Raw genomic sequence first — 20,508 nt, 5'->3', positions numbered from 1 at the left:
CCTGTTACGGCTCAATTTCGGTTCTATTGTACTAACAACATGGCTGAGTATGAGGCATGCATTTTGGGTTTAAGGATGGATATGGATATGAGTGTCCAGGAAGTCTTGGTCTTGGGTCACTCGGACCTTTTGGTACATCAGATTCAGAGAGAATGGGAAACACGGGATTTAAAACTTATACCGTACCGGCAATGATTGCATGATCTTTGCCAACGGTTTCAAGCAATAGAGTTCAAACATATTCCAAGGATTCATAATGAGGTCGTTGATGCTTTGGCTACTCTGGCATCGATGTTACATCATCCAGATAAGGCTTATGTTGACCCGTTGCATATTCAAGTCAGCGATCAGCATACTTATTGTAATATAGTAGAGGAAGAGCTCGATGGGGAGCCTTGGTTTCACGATATCAAGGAATGCATCCGAAGGGGAGTATATCCGGTACAAGCCACAGGTGATCAAAAGAGAACAATTCATTGCTTGGCAAGTGGATTTTTCTTCAGTGAAGGAGTTTTGTACAAAAAAAACTCCAGATCTCGGGTTATTAAGACGTGTAGATGCCAGACAGGCCACGGCTATCATGACCGAAGTACATTCTGGAGTCTGTGGACCGCACATGAGTGGTTATGTGCTGGCAAAGAAGATTCTCCGGGCAGGTTATTATTGGCTCACTATGGAGAGAGATTGTATCAGTTTCGTGCATAAATGTCATCAGTGCCAAGTGCATGGAGATTTGATTCATTCTCCACCATCTGAATTACATACAATGTCTGTACCATGGTTTTTTGTTGCTTGGGGAATGGATGTCATTGGACCAATCGAGCCAGCAGCGTCCAATGGGCACAGGTTTATTCTGGTGGCCATAGATTATTTTACCAAGTGGGTTGAGACTAAAACATTCAAGTTTGTAACCAAGAAGGCGGTGGTTGATTTTGTGCACTCAAATATCATTTGCCGGTTTGGGATACCGAAGGTAATCATCACAGATAACGGTGCTAATCTCAATAGTCATCTGATGAAAGAGGCGTGTCAACAATTTAAGATTACACATCGCAATTCCACCCCATACCGCCCAAGGCGAATGGAGCAGTTGAGGCAGCCAACAAAAATATAAAGAAGATACTTCAAAAAATGGTGGAGGGTTCTAGGTAGTGGCATGAAAAGTCGTCGTGCGCATTGCTGGGTTATCGCACTACTGTCCATACTTCAGTAGGGGCGACTCCTTATTTGTTGGTGTATGGCACCGAAGCAGTGATACCCGCAGAAGTGGAAATTCCATCCCTTCGAATTGTCGCGGAGGCTGAGATCGATTATGATGAGTGGGTCAAAACCCGCTTGGAACAATTGAGTTTAATCGATGAGAAGAGACTGGCAGCAGTGTGTCATGGCCAGTTGTATCAACAGAGAATGGCAAGAGCATACAATAAGAAGGTGCATCCACAGAAGTTTGAAGTGGGTCAGTTAGTATTGAAACGCGTTCGTCCACATCAGGTTGAAGCAAAGGGCAAGTTTGCCCCAAACTGGCAGGGGCCATTCGTTGTAACTAGAGTGTTGTCCAATGGTGCATTGTATTTGACAGATGTAGAAGGCAAATGTGTAGAAATAGCTATCAACTCTGATTCAGTCAAGAGATACTATGTATGATTTTCTTTATTTGATTGTACTTGTTTGTATTTGGCATGTTTTGAATATTGAAATGACGAAGGCATTTTGTTCCGCTATCTAAATACCTTATCCTTCATTACCCCTTTGAGCCTTGTTTATTTTCTTTCATACCCCTCTTTGGGAATCAGTAACAAAGATCAGAAACTCAAGCGTGAAAGATAAGTAAAGGAAAAGGAGAAAAGAAAAGAATGAAAAGGGAGAGAAGAAAAATGAAAATCGAAAAAAAAAAATGAAAAAAAAAAGAGGAAAAAGAATAAAGAAAAAACAACAAAACAACAAAAAGAGAAAAAGGAAGAAATAAAAGAAAAGAAAGAGAAAGAGAAAAGAAAAATCACAACAACAAAGTAATTTCTATGATATGAACTATGTTTGACCTGATTCCTTTTAAGGATACGTAGGCAGCCTCACGGTTCGGTCCCATCAAAATAAAAATCCAAAAGTCCCCAAGCAAGAAACTGAGGCAGAAGTTGTGGTTGTTGTAAGAAATCTGGTTCCGAAAGTTGTAATTTTGAACCCATGATGAGTTGTTTTGAGCCTTTTATGCCTTTTTTTTTCTAACCCCATCCAAAAGTCCACATTACGATCCAAAGAAAGACCTTCCGATCAGTCTTCAAGAAATGCCAAGGCGAGCAGGTAGCGGTGATTCACGTCAGGGGCAACACTCTGGTCCAAAGAGGGGAAAAGAAATCAAAAATGAGAGCGTCTTATTGGTGAAAACCCTAACGGGCACCGTAAGGCAACGAAAGGTGAGAGAAATCAAAAATGAGAGTCTTTTCGGTGAAAACCCTCACGGGCACCGTAAGGCGACGAGAGCTGAGAGAAATCAAAAATGATAGAGTCTTATCGGTGAAAACTCTCACGGGCACCAAGTGAGTTGAGAGATAAACAGATGAGAGAGGTATACTATTGGAAACCTTCCAAGGCACCACAGGATGAACAAGGTCAGGATTTGGTTGAAGAAATCAGGTTATGGAGATTCCGGGGCAACAAAGTATGGCAACTGAAAGTTGATTGGTTGAACAAATTGGGCCGATTAATCCGAAATGCATGTCATGGTCATTGGTACCAGCTGCTCCACTCAGATAAGTCCTTTTTCTTTTTCCTCTTCAGATAGTCTTCCAGTTTTGGATTTCCTTATCCTTAATTCCGAAAGTCATTGCATTTCATTTATTTTGGGTTTATTTCTCTAAGATGTTCCCAATGTCAGTTCTGTTTAAGCAAATAAGAAGGAATTTCAAAGCTCACTACTAGCTTCAAGATTGCAAAGCACAGTGCGGCCGGAGCATACCAAAAGATAGCATGATGTAAAGTGGGGTAAAGTGCCAGCAAGAGTTCTATCAGCAAAATGATTTGGTAATTTCATGGGAGATGTAGAGGTTCTGTTAAAGGGGTCAGAGGTGTGAAATAACGGTTCAAGTATAGAACACTCGGGTCGTTCAGGGTCATAGGGTTTTGAAAGTCAGTCGGAAAGTCAAGCGGTTCAGGGCCAGTTCGGGGAAGCCATATCAAAACAAAACAATGCAGCGAAAAGACCTCCAGCAAAGAATGCCATCAACTAACCACCACATTTTAAACTGACAAAATTTTTCTTTGATTAAAACAGGGCAGGAAATTTTGTTTGTTTCGGGGAAACCCTCCGTGGAGAAAGGCAGTCATCAAACAGGTTTAATTTTTTATTTTCAGGACCCTCCTGGAAAATGGGACCTAGTTTAAAGTTCAGAAATAACATAATCTAGCATAAATGTATCCCAAAGGAATATAAGTTCGCTTAGAAATTTGCATGTTCGAGATAGGATTCAATTAGGAGTTTCCAGGGCCCTCCTGAATAATGGGACTTAGCTTTAAGATTTCGACTAGATAACAACATTTAGCGTAAACTCTGCTGTAGGATAGTATAATTCAGCCATAAAAGTTGTCACTCTTAAGATAAAATTTGACCTTTGAGTTTCAGGACCCTCCTGGATAATGGGGAGTAGTTTAAAGACCCTCTTAGATAACAAAATTTAGCAGAAGTCACACCTTTAGAAGATATAACTTAGATTTAAAAATTATCGCTTAATTAAGAGTTGTCAGGACCCCCCTAGATAATGGGACCTAGCTTGCAAATTCTTAGTAATATTTGATAACATGATGTAGTTTTATACTTACATCTGTTCCTAGATACCCAAACTGGGGCAGAAAAATTTTCTTTGTCTTGTCTATTTTGTTAAAGTCAGGAGCCCGCCTGGAAAGCAGGGAATACATTCAAGTTTAGCAATCAGGAGCCCGCCTGGAGAGCAGGGAATACGTTTCAAGTTTAGAAGTCAGGAACCCGCCTGGAGAGCAAGGAATACATTTCAAGTTAGAAGTCAAGAGCCCGCCTGGAAAGTAGGGAATACATTTCAAGTCCAGCAATCAGGAGCCCGCCTGGAGAGCAGGGAATACATTCAAGTTCAGTAATCAAGAGCCCGCCTGAAGAGCAGGGAATAAATTTCAAGTCCAGTAATCAGGAGCCCGCCTGGAGAGCAGGGAATACATTTCAAGTTCAGCAGTCAAGAGCCCGCCTGGAGAGCAGGGAGTACATTTCAAATTTAGCAATCAGGAGCTCGCTTGGAGAGCAGGGAATACATTTCGAGTTCAGCAGTCAGGAGCCCGCCTGGAGAGTAAGGAGTACATTTCAAATTTAGCAGTCAAGCGTCCACCTGGAGAAGGAAAACATCTCAGATTATAATTCAAGGCGGCAACAAAGGGATTCCACCAAGAGAATATAAGTCAACAAGGCAACAAGAACCACAAGAGCAAGTTTGAAGATATAGATAGGATTTTGTAATATATAGATCATAGCATAGTCTAGCTTCTTTTTATTTTATCATAGTGTAAAAAGGGGATACAGTAAGGAGTAGCAGCAGCAGCAACAACAGTGAAATCACAGCTTCCTGGTAGTCCCAACTACCGAAACTTCCTGAACTACATTGACTTGATTCCTTTTTAGCCAAGGATATGTAGGCAACCTTGGAAGAAGGGTTCGGTCAAGTCTTTCAAAAATGCTTCCCACGGAATATTCAAACGGGCAAAAATCGCTCGTATCCGCTCACTTTATCTTTGCACGAAAACTCTTCGTGTTTCCGGGCAAAGAGGGGCAGCTGTGAGCACGTAATTTTTTCCCTATATGAATTACTCCCATAAATTCAAAACAAAATAACTTCTTTTCATTATTTGAAATTTTGAGGATTTTGTGGCATTTTCTGATAATTGTTTGCATTTGTTTGTGCATTTTTATTTTTGTTTAATTAATAAAAAATACAAACAAATATACTGCATTGGCATTTAGGATCTAATTTTGCATTCTTGAATTAATTGATAATTTAGTCTTTTATAAAAAATGAAAACAAATCACAAAATAGTTATTTTTGCACTTTTAATTTTAATTTTTGAATGTTGGTAGTTTTTCTTTAATTTGGCATTTAATTAGTGGTGGTGAGCATTATTTAGAGTTAGTTAATTCAATTTGATAGGATAATTTGATTAGGAATTAACTTAGGTTTTATTTTTTAATTTTTAATTTGATTTTAGAAAGAAATTAGAAAAACAAAAGAAGAAAAAAAATCAAAAGAAAAGGAAAATGAAAAGAAATTGGATTTATTAAGAGAAGACCCTGATTTGGGCCATTTGTATTCAAAATTCCTCAGGCCCAAATAATTGTGCCTGAAACCCGTCCAAATCACCCGAAACCCGGCCCAAACCCGCGTCCCAACCTGGTCCAGCCCCACTTCCCAACCAAACGACGTCGTTTGTCTCCCCCGGATCCCAGCCGTTAATCTCCACTGATCCGACGGTTGGGAAGTAGCCTCCCCAGGCTATTTAAGTGTCCGAATGAGATCCCTCCCCCCTCAGAACCCCCCCTTCCGTTCATCACCTCAGCTCTCATCTCCTTGCCAAACCCCTAACACCGCCTTTCATCCCTTCGCCATTTCCGGCCGGCGGTGGAGCTCGAACACCACCCAAATTTCATCCATGCAACCATCTCCCTTCCCTCAACCCCAATCCACCACCATTTCTTCCCAAGTCCCCACCAAATCAGTCCAGTTTTGAATCTGAAAACAAGGAAAAAAAGAATCTGTCAAGCCTTCAAATTCCCTTGAACGATAGGGTTTGAAACGGGTATTGACCATTTGTTTTCTTTGAGAACATACGGTTAATGCTTGTTTCGAATCAAATTGAAGTCGTAGAGTTAATCAAGCTTTGTCCGGGCGACCTTAGAGGTATTCTTTCCGTCTCTTCTTCATCGTCTTCCTCGTCAATTTCATTATTTAACTCTTTTTCTGGTGTTTCTCCTCCATCTTCATTTTGACTTTTTCTTTTCATTTTTCCTTTTGTTTCTGTTTGAATTCGTACAAGCAATAGCCATGAGTTAACTTTAATTAATTTTGTTAAAGGGATGGAACTAATTCGGTTTGTTAGTATTAAAATTGATTGGACTCTTTTGGGGCCATCGTTTAAATGATAATGTGTTTGGGGTCACAGTTTTGGGTCTCAGAATATTCATGGGCTGGGTGAATTTCTTGGGCCCTCGATTTATTTTGACTCGTCCCAATAACAGCCTTAGAGTTCTGGTTGTTCGGTTTGGCCTGACCCATAGTTGGATAAGGCTGGGAGGGTAAATAATCAGGGCTCGAGGGGTAGTTTAGGGATTCTATGGTAGGGAATATTGTTGTAACAGATTAGGGAAGCTTCTAGGAAGCTGGGGTGGGGGCTATCTTGAATTCTAAAAATTTATCTAAGGGCATCTAAGCTAAAGAAAAAATTAAAAAAGGGGCAAAGTGCAAGCTGAGGCTGCCCTACTTTCTTGCCTATAAAGGCATCATTTCTTGCCTTTCAAGGCAGACCCAAGAGCTGAAGAGAAAATTTTCAGAAAATCACAAACGACTAAAAATTGGATAAAAAGACTGTTCCATTGAATTTTCTTCTGCAATTCTTGAGGTTTTGAGTGTCTGAAGCAATTTCTGATTTATCCGGGTTGGAAATGGATTGAACTTGGGCATTGAAAAGAGGTGGTTCAAGTCTGTTGTTTGGTTTGCTGTTCTATTGGTCTTTCTGAGTCAGTTTCACTATTTGATTGTTTGAATCTGGGGCTAACCTCTGCTACTGCTATTGTTGATCTCTCACCTCTTGTGTCCTTTCATTTTCAGGTATTTTTCTAGCACTATGGGGATCAATTGAATGTAATTCGAAGTTTGGATCTAAAAAATGTGATTAAACATGATGTTGTTTGTTATTGAAGTTCTAGCTCTCTTTCAATTTCCTGCATAGATTATACTGCTCAGTTTTTTTTAGAAAGAATCTGACTATGTAAATTTATCAGTGAATAGGACGTAAATGAAATCTGTGATCAGTCAATTCCTGTTGGTTGTCTTTTAGTCTTGGTTTTAGTTTAGTTTTAGTTTATAATATGGGACAGATTATGGTTTATCTGTTTAGACTTCATGATTTGAGCTTGTTGTTATGTATAAGAGGGACTTTTAAGGATATTTGCAAAGGTACTTGTATGCAAAGCTCAAGTCATATGATAGCTTAATTGAAATCAGTGTGTTATTTTGAATAGCTTTTTTGATTTTAGGCTATGGTATATAGCTTCCCTTTCGAAACATAATTAGTGAATGTCTATTGTTTTCCGAGATTATGGAACTTGTTGGTAAGAATTGTGATAGTATTAGATGATGAATGAATTGATGTTTGGATTGTAGCATCTGCATAAAAGTGACGCTAGGTGTGTTCCCATTAGTAATTGTTTGATTTTCTTAAAGCAACATCATCTATAAATTCGAATGCAAAATAGTCGACGTTTTACGCTATGTGGACTCGAACTGGGATGCCAATGTTTGTTGAGGCTGGTCCATTTTCAACTTGAGCTCATCTCTTGAGCCCGATAATTTAAGGTGTTACTGCTGGGCTTTTCATATAGCAAACTTGGACCAGAATGTGTAAAAAATAGAGTTAGAAGCTCAGTTAGTTTGATTTGTGCTAAATTAATTTAAACTCAGAAGTGAAAAAGCGTAGTTCATTTTATGTTTCACATAGCGTTAGTCGGTTAGCGTTTACTTGATTTTGCAGATTGTTTAGCTTTAAGTGTTGGACCTTATACCGGCCCAGCTATTGAATGTTTAACCTCTTGATTTAATATGCATATCTCCATGTCACTTGGTGTTTGTCAGTTCACTAAATCTTGGGTTCATCTTGGGCCCAAGCCTGAAGAGGCTAACAAAGGGACTGTGTACTTTACACCATTTGGGTCTGTTTCATCAGACCCAGTCCTTGTTTAATTGTTGTTGTTGAAACAACTCTTCTTTAATAGTTGTCCATTCAACATAAGGCCCATTAGCTGATAAGCAAGTTCGCCTTTAGTAAAAGAGAAATATTAGAATTACATCAAGCATTTATTTAGTCAATTAATTGGGTTTTTAAAAGTAGATTGGAGGTGTGCTATATTAAGTAACACAAGTAGCTTATGGCCCTCCAAGGTTTAGTTTGAATTCTCGTTAAAAATTGGGATTGAGGCGAGCCGTGCCAAATAAAATCTCAAAATGCGTGGCCCTCATTTAATTATTTCTTTTAAATCCTTAGAATTCGAGGTGTTCCATTTAACAAATTTTCCATGGCCCTAGCAAAATAAAAAAAATGAATAGTTGCTTTAGGCGCGTAATCTTAAAATTACCTTCCTAAACTCGGGTGTGCATTTCATGTGACCCAAATCCAAATCTCGACAACGTTGAATAAAATGTGTTTCAGATTGCGGGTGCATTTCATGTGGCGAGGTCCAAAGACATGTTTTAGACGACGCTGAAATCTTCTTTAAAATAATTAATAGCGGTTTAAAGTTAAAATGCACATAGGTTCAAAGTTTTTTTTAAAAATCAGATAATAGGCCAATTATAACAGTTGAGCGACCGTGCTAGAACCACGGAACTCGGGAATGCCTAACACCTTCTCCTAGGTTAACAGAATTCCTTACCCGGATTTCTGGTTCGCGGACTGTTAAACAGAGTCAATCTTTTCCTCGATTCGGGTTTGGAACCGGTGACTTGGGGCACCATAAATCTCCCAAGTGGCGACTCTAAATCTTAAATTGCAATAATCCCGTTTCGATTATCCTTTAATTGGAAAAACTCCCTTATACACTCCCTTCCGGGGGTGTAAGTAGGGAGTGTATGTAAAAAGGAGGTGTGACAACTATGACTAAACAAACTAGGCAAAATAAAAGGATAGAAAGATTTGAGTCACAAGACAATATCCGGATTACAACCCTGAAATAACCCAGACAGCAGAAATGACAACAAAATAAACCACCAAAAACTCCTCCCTGGCTAACCAAGAAAAGAGCGTATTTCCAATCATCAAACTCAACATCTTAGTCACTGACTTCTGCATCAACAATACTAGGACCTTCACACGTCTCCATCACATTGTTCTTAACAGATTGCCTTTGGGTTTCCTTTGCCTGCTCGTTCTTATGATCAACCTCTGATAGCGCTGAAAGCTTAGTAGCACGTGGACCTCCGAGGTTCCCAGAAGAATTCTCACATTCCTTTTCAAAATAAACCATACCCACCATATGCGTGTCATTATGCACAGGCGATGGACTTTGGCTAGTGTCTGCTGTGGATTTTGCATGACAATGTCGCCTGCATCAATAAGCTTCTGAATCGCATTCTTCAAATTCCAACACTTCTCTATGTCATGCCCGGGGGCATCTGAGCAATAGGCGCACCTTTGAGCGAAATCAAACTTCTTTGGAAGAGGGTTTGGCATTTTTATCTGGGTCGGCTTCAACATGTCCAATTTTCTTAACCTCTAATACAGACTGGCATATGACACTCCCAATGGAGTGAATGTTTTCTTCTTCTGTAACTTCTCGTTCTTAAAGGCTTGACTGGGCCGGAAACCTGATCCAGGGGGTTTTCAATAGGCTCGTGAGGGTATATAGGCATTTTGTGGAGCTGGTTACTGGGAGAGTGATGTATGACTTTGGGAGTTCTGTGGAGAGAAGTGGCATTGGGAGGATCATCTGGTGCATAAGGATATCCACGGGGACGATGTCGAGGCTGGAAGTGTTGATCGGGAAATCCCATTAGATCATCTTTTCTGTTTCTCTTTCTTCCACCCAAGCTTACTGGGATGTTCTGAATGTTTTTTGAACAACTCATGATTTAGCCTGACTTGATTCCTTCTTCTACTAGCCCCCCCCCCCCATTTTTAACACATCATTGAAAGGCTTCCCCAGGGTCGGGATCAAATGACTGAAGTAGGTGGGCCCCTGAGCTTGTAGGAAAAGCTCAACCATTTCTTCTTCACCAATCGGGGTATTGACTCGAGCAGCCTGCTCCCTCCATCTGAGCCCAAATTCTCTAAAGCTTTTCTCCGGCTTCTTTTCCATTTTAGATAGGAAGGAGCGGTCTGGGGTAACACCCGATCTATATTGAAAGTATCGAACAAAATCTTGAACCATGTCACCCAATGTAGGCCACTTACCAACATCTTGGCAATCATGCCATTCCAACGCTGCCCCAGTCAGGCTCTCACTGAAGTATGTCATCAACAAATCATCTTTCTCGCCAACACTTCTCATTTTACTGCAATAATCCCTCAAATGGGCTACCGGATCCCCACACCCATCATATAAGTTAAACTTTGGCACTTTAAACCCCGCGAGCAAGCGAACGTCAGGGGACACAGAGAGTTCTTTGTAAGCCATGCTACCATAGTCTCCCCTTCCTTGTTTGTTCTTTAAGGATTGTTCTATGCCTTTCAGCCTCCTGGGTATCCCATCTCGCCTCTTTCTTCCTGTGAACTTTTCATTTTTAACATGAGGCTCATCTCGCGGGCCCTGCTTGTATGAGTTGGGAACCTTGTGGGCAACCTCTGAGGGGTAATATTGGGTATCATGAGCTTTGAGTGAGTATTCATTGTCAGGGATGGTGGATAAGACCGGAGGGCAATTTTTGGGAAAGGTAATTGGAAGATGAGTGATAGAGCTACTAGGGTGGTTGGGAAAACCAAGATAAGCGGGTGGATCTGGAGAGTATGGGGAATCATCTGGCACTGTGACTGGTGTTTGGGTAAGGGTAGCATTTAGGAAGCTAGGCGGTGGCGGGGGTGGTGCCTTCCCAGTCATTGAAGCCTGATACATGTCCGCCACGTGTTGTCTTAACATCCTCACTTCTTCAACCAACCCATTGTCCTATTCAACCAATTGTTTTTGGGCGCCTGTATCAACCAACTCAGTTTTGTTGTTGTCTGCCATTGCCTTTTGACTTTATGTTGTAGAGAAGAGTTACCACTTTAAAACCACAAACCAACCACCTTTGTGCTATGAAGATATCAAAAGGAACAAAATGGGGTCATCCCGTTAGCGTTAAGGCATTTAACAGCAAAAATATCACATTGCGTGCAATGCACCTAGCAACAATTAATGGTTCTAGAATGACTTCGAGGGTCATAAGGTCACTTGGCATCATCCCAATTTGTCCATTTGAATCTTCTCTTTTCTTTTCTTTCCTCGCACTTCTTAGCTCGCTCATTTTCTTTCCCTTTTTCTTTCTGATTGTCGCTCTTTTCTTCCTTCTCAATTCTCACCTCCCATAATTTCACCATCTTTTTCTCTTTTTTTTCTTCTTCTTTCTTCCTTTTTTTTTAAAAAAAAAAAGAATTCGATCGAACCCTATGTAGGTTGCATACGTATCATAACGCCGCATGAATCAGACCTTTGCGTAGTTCGGGAAGATCGGGAATAAAGTAAATAAACTAACGTTCTCATTTTCTTTTTCTTTTTCTTTTCTTTTTACCTTAATGACTACTCTGCTGAGAAAAGAGAAATAAATGAAGCAAATCTTCTTCTTTTTTTTAATTTTCTAGACTGAATACTCTATAACCTATTCTAAACTCAAGCATATATTTTCTTTTCTTTTCTTTTCCTTTCTTTTTAAAACAGATACTCTATAAGAAATTATTAAGGAAAAACCCCTAGAAGAGAAATATTTTTGATTCTTTTTTTTTTTATTTTTAGAAAGAAAATCTAAAGGATGAACCAAAGAAAAATATTTTGAATTTTCATATGATATCCCTGAAGAAATATTTCGAAACGAGAAATGAACAAGATAAAAAAAATTTGGATTTCAGTTTTTGATTACGTAAGGAAGAAACTTTAAAGATAAACAAAAAGATAAAGTATGTTTTTTTCTATGTACAATGTACTAAAGTTCTAGTAAAAATAAAAAGAATTGTTTTTATTCATTTTTCATTAATTTACCAAAGAAGGACCTCAAAAGAAAATCTTTTTGAATTTTTGGAATTAATAAAAGAAAACCTTTAAAGTGGTACTAAAAGAAAATTCTCTTCTTTGATCAAATTAAGCATGCTCGCCCCTAATTCGCCTGGCGAGCTGAATGTCCCGCATCCTGTCTGGTATGTTCAAGTGATAAGCATCAATACCGCAAGATGTTAATTCTGATGCTGGTGCAGTCCCTTGATACTCAACATTGTGGCATGTAAAGCAAATCCTTGCTGAGTCCAATCCTTTTGGCACATACAGATCCCAATAAAGTGGTGCAACGAAAGTTGTTTTCCAATCATGGCAATGAATTATATATGGTTTCTTTTCAACATGAAGTAGTAACTCAAGTGCTACCCTGCTAAAGGATAAAAATCGTCTGAAATCATCGTGCTCCCCATAAAGTTGTCCTCTCCCAAAGAATTTACCAGGATGCTGAGGCTCAATGAAATAGATAGGAAGGCCATCAACAGGGCCCGTCCAGATCCTATTTTTGTATAACTGACCATCAAAGAATGACTCAACAACCACATCTAAGGCCTTCATGTCTTTAATTGACTCATACTACATACAATCATACTTAGGAAGAACAATTTCCACAAGGTGTCCTTTCTTCTGCAGAGCCTTGCCAAGGCCTGTCACCACATCCCTTAGACTATCTACCTTTGCAACTGACGCCATCTCTACTGCAATATGGATGATATGCAGTCCCGGACGTGTTGACGATGACGTAAATTTAAGAAATGTCGCTATAATTTCACGTCCATTCTTTTCCTTGCGTGACATATATGCATCACATATACGCCCATCTTTCTTCCAGACCAGTTCTCTTAACAACTTTGCGTCATCCTTTGTGATTTTCTTTTCCATAGACCAATTGTCAATCATCAACAACAACTGACTCCAAATTTCCCAAGGCATATCATCTACAGGTTCATCTAGAACTTTATTTTCAGTTTCTTCTTTCAAATTATCGAGTGTATCTTGAAACTTCTTGACAGAATCCTGATAGAGCTGGACATAAGATTGTATCTCTTCATCAGACCTCTGAAGACGTTCATCATGAAGTTTCATCTTTTGCTGCATTAGTTCATTATACTACTGCAACTTTTCAGATGAAAGCTTATAGATACTAGCCTCTTCAAGAGATTCTTCAAGCCTATCAACCTTTTCTCGTAGCTTTTGGTTTTGCTATAGCACTGATATTGCTTGATCTGCTTGTTTAGTTGCCTTAGCTAGCAATGTTTGTAAGTGCTCCACCTTTTCATATAAATTTTTGCACTCATATTTCAAGGCAGGGAGCTCTGAAATATCTTCCCGAGATGCAGCTAGTTTGGATCCCACCTTACTTAAAGAAGATTCAAGAACTGATCGTTCTTTCTCTAGCATTAAAATGCGTTCATCTATTTCCTTGACATTAGTAAGCTCTAACTTCAATGCTTGAAGATCCTCCTTCAATAATATATTTTCTTTCCTTAAGGAATCAAGTTCCTCGCTCAGTGACTTAACAGAATCATTATCTGAAGGAGGAACTGAATTATTCACATGAAGCACATTTTCTTCACTGCTTCTGCTGCTAGACAATTCATTTTTCAACTCTTCCAACTGGTCTTCAAGAAATTCCCCATGTATTTTTCTTGGGCAGTAACTCTGAGCCGTGCTTCAGTTTCTGCCAGCTTCATTCCTAAAATGTTGATCTCTCTATGCAAATCCTCTTTCTCTCCAAGAATTTTTGAAGATCTTCTAATGCACGAATGCGAGCTTCATTGAGTAGATGAATATTCTTTTCTGCATTTCTTATCATGCCAATCAAATCCTGAAGATGAACACTTGAAGGTTGTCCCTCCTCATTTGAGTCGACAGACAAATAACTAATTTCCTAAGGAAAACCTCAAAAGATATTTTTTTTTGAACTTCTGGAGTTAGTATTCTAAAGAAAACACCTAACATAAATATAAAATGCAAAATCTCTCTTTTTTGGATTTTTGATACATCTTTTTTTAATACAAACTAGGAAACACAATAACAAAAGACTCGACATTACTGTACAAAACTAGAAGGTAAAAGACGACATACAAAGAAAAACAGACTCAAAACAAAAAAAAGTCTTTAAGCAAGCTCCTGAATGAGCGATCTTGACCGGACGGTCCTAAAGCGTCTGTCATGCCCAAACTCCGGTAAGTAGATCCATACCTGTATGAGAAAACTGAAACCAACACTATGTGAGACAATAGTATTCCCTACTAGACACATGCAAGACATGATTTAGGCTATTTTTGCAAAATGGTTTATTTGGCCAAAAGGTGGCTAGAAGTGCAAAATTTGGCTAGGATCCCGCAAAGCCAAGAACCTAATATTTACTAGGAAGACCGGACCCTATGTGGGTTGCCTACGTATCACGCCCCGAAAGACGAGAATCAGGTATGCGTAGTTCGGGCAGATTGGATACGGGCGAGAATAATAAAAAAACTGGCATATAGAAAACACATTTTTTTTTCAAAAAATGATGAAACATATAAAATATTTTTGGATTTTCTTTTCTTTCTTTTTCTTTTCTTTTTTTTTTTTTTTTGATTTCCTGATTTTCGACAAATGATGAAACATATAAAATCTTATTCTCTTATTTTTCTTCTTTTTTTTCATTTTTCATTGTTTTTTTTTCATTTCTTCATTTACCCTCAGCTATCATTGGTCCGCCAAATGACCCTTTTACCCTTAAATAAATGCAACATGTAGCACATAAAATGCGTCAGGATGGTCTTTTATTTTTTGGGGTATACCTGTCCTAGACGGACCCAACCCCTGTGTTGAGTCCCCAAAGTTGAATGCACATGATGCAAACAAAAATTCCTATTAGGGATCTGGCATGAGGCTGAGTTATTCTAGGTTCAAAACCTGGGTATATGTTCTAGACTGTGTACCCGAGCGGACAACTCGAGCCAAGGAGGGGGCTACGTACCGGGAACCAAAAGGCCATCCGGCTTAGTAACTTGTCCGAGCCTTTTTCTTATTTCAAGGTATGACACTAATAGAATAGGGAGTCACGGCCAGCGTGCACATCCCCGAAGATGAGAAGAGAAGGGTTTCGTAGCAGTTTATATACAGTTCAGATAATATCAAAGCGGTAAAAGCAACATTTAGCACATTAGGCCAAACATGTAATAAAATCAGATAACAGATAAAACCAAATATAACAATTCATCTAAGCTCGAATTCTGAACCTTGAACCAGAGATTCTGGGTTCGGTCCCCAGCAGAGTCGCCAGAGCTGTCACACCTCCTTTTTACCTACACCCCCCGAAAAGGGTATATATAAGGGAGTTTTCTACTTAAAGGACAATCAAAATGGGATTTATTATTAAAAGATTCAGAGTCGCCACTTGGGATAATCTATGGTGTCCCAAGTCACCGGTTCAAATCCCGAATCGAGGAAAAGATTGACTCTGTTTAACAATCCGCACACCAGAAATCCGGGTAAGGAATTCTATTAACCCGGGAGAAGGTGTTAGGCATTCCAGAGTTTCGTGGTTCTAGCACGGTCGCTCAACTGTTATAATTAGCCTATTATCTGATTTTAATACTTGTTTTAGCCTATGGTTCAATTTTAACTTATAACCGCTTTTATTTATTTTTTTAAAGAAAATTACAACGTTATTAAAACACGTCTCGAACCACGTCACATAAATGCACCCGTGATTTTTGACATATTTTAACATCGTTGAGATCTGGATTTGGGTCACATAAATGTGCACTCGAGTTTAGGAAAGTAGATCAAAATAACGCGCCTAAAGCAAGCTACGAGAGTTCAAAGCATTTTTCATCATCAGTTAAGATATCGATGTGAGGGCCATAGACTAGGTGATTGTATGGCACACCTCAACTAATTTAGAGAAGAAGATTTACTCAACTAAAGCGAACGGCGGATGCTCATATTTAAAACTAATTTGAAATTAGGTATCACGACTACGCCACGGGAGCTATACCCGAGTGTGGTCGACCTAAACATGCTTCTAGAGGACAATATAACAAAATAAATAAACAAAAGAGAAACAAAACATGTAAATAATTTAATTATTTTTGTCCCTTTTCCGTTCCCACAGGCTCAACAGATACCCCATAACTAAATGTAATGCCACAGCTTGCTAACACACCCACGATTTAGTGAAATTCAATTTTCTTCTCACAAACTAGGAATGCATTAGAGGGTAAATTACTAAACTCATCAGATCCAATCATGGACTAAATACTGCAAGCTAGCTAGACAAGACTCCCCAGGTAGTGTAGTACAAATACAAAGTATATAATATTGTGTGTTCCTGTATTTCTCAATTTGGCTTAGTTTTCACGAATCATTTAGACTAAATCCATCTATAGTCCCTTCTAAACATGAGCAGGAAAAATCTAATATGTGCATTAATTCAAGTCACAAGCCAGTACAAATTATCCATTGCAATACAAATCACCATCTTAAAGAAGACCGAAAGAGTTGCACATATGAAACCAACTATGCTGCTCAAGTACATTTAAAGGACTAATCAAATATAACGAGCTTGAGAAACACATATGAAACCAACAAGCAATTACGAGAATAGGCCAGCAATATCTTTCAATCACAACCACGAAAATAACATCGCAACTAACAGAGAAGAGGAGGAAAAATAGACCTGAATTGCTCTCCAATTAATAGCACTTCAGCGACTATAACAAACTGAAAATCGAACCTTTCATTTGATGAAATTTCCAGTAGTACACGGCCAGAAATCGAGCAAACGTGATTTTTTCGAAACAGAATTGAGCCTTCAACTCTGGACCACGGACGAAATGGTTGACGGAACCTCGCCGACGACCTCTGGACGGGACTCAAAACTCAAACACGACCACGGACAACCATGAAGCTCGCCGGAGAACTCGAAAATGGACAGAACTTGATTGGGTGAGAACAGGGCAGAAGCGGGCTGTCTAGATTGGTTTTCCTAGCTGTGTTGCTGCGTTTTCCAGCAGAGCATTTGGCATAAGTTCTAGTTTCTCCGGTGGGGATTGGTTTCCGGCGATGAGTCACTGGACGAAGTCGTGAGAGACGGCGGCGGGCTGGTGAGATGTGCTGGGGCGTTAGGCTGCTGAAGCAGTTATCGGAATGAAGAAGAAGATGGAACGCGGGGGTCGCTTGGGATGGTTTTGAAGACGACGATCCTCAGGGTATCTCTAGGTTTTTGTATATTTTCTGAAACTCAATCATAAGGATAATACTTCCTAAAATAGAGACCTTTGTTTATTTCTCTTTTTCGAAATCCAAAAGAAAACAGAAAAATTTCCAGGTATTTTGGAATGGGGGAATGAAGAAGATGAGGAATCGGGGGGGGTCTCCTTTGTAAAGCTGCGCAGCTTTTTCAGCTTTTTCGTTCTTCTTTCTTTTTTTTTGATTTTTTTAAGCATTAATTTATAGGTAGAGTCTAGGTTTATGTGTATTTTTGTGTATTTTGCCCATTAGTCCCTAGGTCTTTTGTGTTAAGTCCTTAGGGTCTTCTTTATTTGTTTTTTTGTTCCAAAGAAGAGTCTAGAAGGGTCCATAGGCTTAATGGACTAATCCGAATTGGGCCAAGAACCGAGCTCTGAAACTCTTAAAATTGTGATCCAACACCTTAATTGACTCCTTTTAAAATAAGATAAAAATACTACACCATCCAAAGCTAATCCTAATTAATTAAACTAAACATGAAACTATTTTTGTGTTTTCGAAATTATATAAAGATAAAAATAAGGTACCATTTTTATATTATTTTTTAAAAAAAAATTATGAAAAACTAAAATATTTTTTGTGATATTCATTTTTCTTGTAACAAAATAAAGTAAAAAAGTAAAAATGAGTTGAAATAGCTATATTAGGCCTAAATTAAATATTTTACGCTAAAATATAAAAAATCTTGGTGAGGGTCAAAAATCACATGTCTACGTATGTAAATATATCTTAAGTAAATGAAGAACATCTGCCACGATTATGATGGATTTAGTTGTTAGGAAATTCTACCATTAATAAATAGTACTCCTACTACTACAACGAGAAAACGCTTTTTTTTAAACTTGTCCTTGTAAATGAATACATAGGGGTGGTCTAGATTTGTGGTGGTTATGGCGGAAAATAGGAGTGGTGACAATGGTGAAGGAAGAAGATGCTAAGTATTTTTCTTTTTCTTTTTTAAGTTAAAAAATAGTTAGAACGGGTCAAATAATTGGGGCGGGTATATTCTACTCGTAATTTTGTTTGACCCAATAAGCCACATGGCCGGTAATAAATTGCAAACACATTAAAAGTGGGGCTCACATCTGTTGCCGTTAAATCGAGGGGTAATTTTGTTAATAGAAATAACATCGTATTTTTTTTTGGACGGATAGATGGATGGAGGGTATTTATAAACTATTTAGCAAACGAGGGGTAGTTTAGGCCTTTTCCGTATTTTATTACTTACAGCTTGTTTGGATGGTTGTTACATGTTGTATCGTATTGTATTGTTACTTTAAATACAATATTTCTTTTGATTGATACGTAACGACGAAAATTGTCACTTTGTGGAACGACTGATTTGGTGTGGTAGCGTCGTTCCCTTTTTTTTTTAGTCTTTCATCTTGCCCTTCCATATTAATAATCATATTTTATCTTTTACCTACCTTTTTATATGCTAATTTTACCTCGTACCTTATTCTTTCCTTATAATATTACAAGTTTCTTCTTCATATTATTGGTGCACGACATCACGATTCTTTCCTTAATAATCGTATTTTATCTTTTACCTATCTTTTTATATGATAATTCTACCTCGTACCTTATTATAATATTACAAGTTTCTTTTTCATATTGTTGGTGCACGACATCACGATTCTTTCCTTAATAATCGTATTTTATCTTTTACCTACCTTTTTATATGATAATTCTACCTCGTGCCTTATTCTGTCCTTATAATATTACAAGTTTCTTCTTCATATTATTGGTGCACGACATCATGAAATGATGAAAAATAATATAATCTATTCAAACATTGTGTACATCAAAATGATACAGTACAATATAATATTATATGATACATTAAGAAACGATAATAACAACCATCCAACCCTTCGTTTGTACGTGACACTCTTATTGTTTCAATGACCCTTTGGTACACGACATCATAAAATGATGAAAAATAATATAATCTATTCAAACATTGTGTACATCAAAATGATACAGTACAATATAATATTATATAATACATTAAGAAACGATAATAACAACCATCCAACACTTCGTTTGTACGTGACACTCTTCGTTTTTTTGTGACACTCTGTTTAAAAAATAATGATACTACATTAATATTTGCAAATAAATTTTTATAGTCACAATTTTTTATTTTGTTAAATTATGTACTTAGTCAAATATCATCAAGACGAAGGGTAATTCTTTTTACAAGTGTGGTTGAAATGTATATTTTAGAGAAATATATATATATATATATATATATATATATATATATATATATTACAAAAATTATATGTATTTATACACTTTTTAAGATAGCAATTGCGATAAGTTTCGGCTGAGCTGTCAATTTGCATTTTGTTCAATATTTATATATCTCACACAATTGAGACTTAGTTGTGTGAGACCTCCGTTTTCTTACAAGTTGGTGGACCTAAATGTTTTATACTTTTAGGCCCACTAACTTGTGAGACAAAAAAAAAGGGAAAAATTCAAAAATAGCCAGATTTATAACTGGTCGTTCAAAAATAGCTCAGTTTCAAAAGTAATCGAAATTTAGCCACTTTTCATATAAAGATAAATCTGAGCGAAAACACTGTTCAAAATCCGGAAAATACGCCAGTATATTATACTGGAGTTCCAGCATAAGTATGCTTGAACTCCAGCATATTATACTGGAGTTCCAGAATAAGTATGCTGGAACTCTAGCATAATATGATGGAGTTCCAGCATAAGTACACTAGAACTCCAGCATAATATACTGGAGTTCCAGCAAGTATAATTGTCCAGTATAATATACTGGAGTTTGGAGCACCGGTGCTCCAGTTTCCAGTATATTATACTGGAGTCAACAAAGTATACAGGTCCAGCATAATATGCTGGAGTTCATACACAGGTGCATCGAACTCCAGTATATTATGCTGGACCGGTCTCTATTGCAGCAAAATAGTGGCTATTTTTTATTGACTTCGTAAACGCTGGCTATTTTTGAATGACCAGTCTGAAACTGGCTATACTGTGCTATTTTTACCAAAAAAAAGGCTTCACACAACTAGTGTCAATTTTGTGAGGCACAAAATAAAAATTTTGTAAGGAAGAAGGGGAAACTCCAATATCATGTTTTAGCTTAAATGCTTTATATAACTCCTACCATGTTGAAAATGTCGGCTTATTTTACTACCTCTCATACTTGCCTTTTTAGTTTGTTCTAGAAAGAATGATAATATTCCGTACTTAGATGCCTTTAATTTTAAATTTTTATTTTACCCATTAGTGAGATGATTCATAGTTAATAATGAAATGTGTATCTA

General features: G+C 38.0%; 1 pseudogene; it reads right to left on the bottom strand.

Moving 5' to 3' along the window:
* Window positions 1-12,046: 12,046 nt before the first annotated feature.
* Window positions 12,047-14,009, bottom strand: LOC104230403 (probable starch synthase 4, chloroplastic/amyloplastic; annotated as a pseudogene).
* Window positions 14,010-20,508: the final 6,499 nt, after the last annotated feature.

Source organism: Nicotiana sylvestris, chromosome 9, assembly GCF_000393655.2.
Source record: "Nicotiana sylvestris chromosome 9, ASM39365v2, whole genome shotgun sequence".
NCBI classification, from domain to species: domain Eukaryota; kingdom Viridiplantae; phylum Streptophyta; class Magnoliopsida; order Solanales; family Solanaceae; genus Nicotiana; species Nicotiana sylvestris.
The sequence above is the reverse complement of the archived record's forward strand: the minus strand, read 5'-3'. Positions and strand labels throughout refer to the sequence as shown.